This window comes from Fukomys damarensis, unplaced genomic scaffold (genome assembly GCF_012274545.1).
Source record: "Fukomys damarensis isolate Sample0158 unplaced genomic scaffold, DMR_v1.0_HiC HiC_scaffold_16, whole genome shotgun sequence".
Classification (NCBI taxonomy): domain Eukaryota; kingdom Metazoa; phylum Chordata; class Mammalia; order Rodentia; family Bathyergidae; genus Fukomys; species Fukomys damarensis.
The window spans coordinates 30,023,078-30,023,391 of NW_022900928.1; positions in this window are offsets into that span (position 1 = coordinate 30,023,078).

Here is a 314-nt window from a genome sequence, read left to right on the forward strand (position 1 = left end):
ACAAATCACGCACGAGACAGTTTAATTTTATCCCAAATGTAGCATATTTTGGGGGTTCAGATGTTTATCTTTAGGATTCACTTAATTAGTTATTTTAGCCCACAAAATTGGGGTCAGGGTTAGGAAAACAGGACTGGTGAGACTCCCTTCATTTTAACTCTTTTATAGTCATACAATGTACAGAAAGTTTAGGGTTTAGGGTCTAAGTGTACTTTGCAAGGAATGGTGATTGTTATCTTAGTTTGAACATCTGGTCTCACCCTGGGGGTGCAGCTAAGCACCTCTGGCATCTGTTGATCTTAAAACATTTAAAA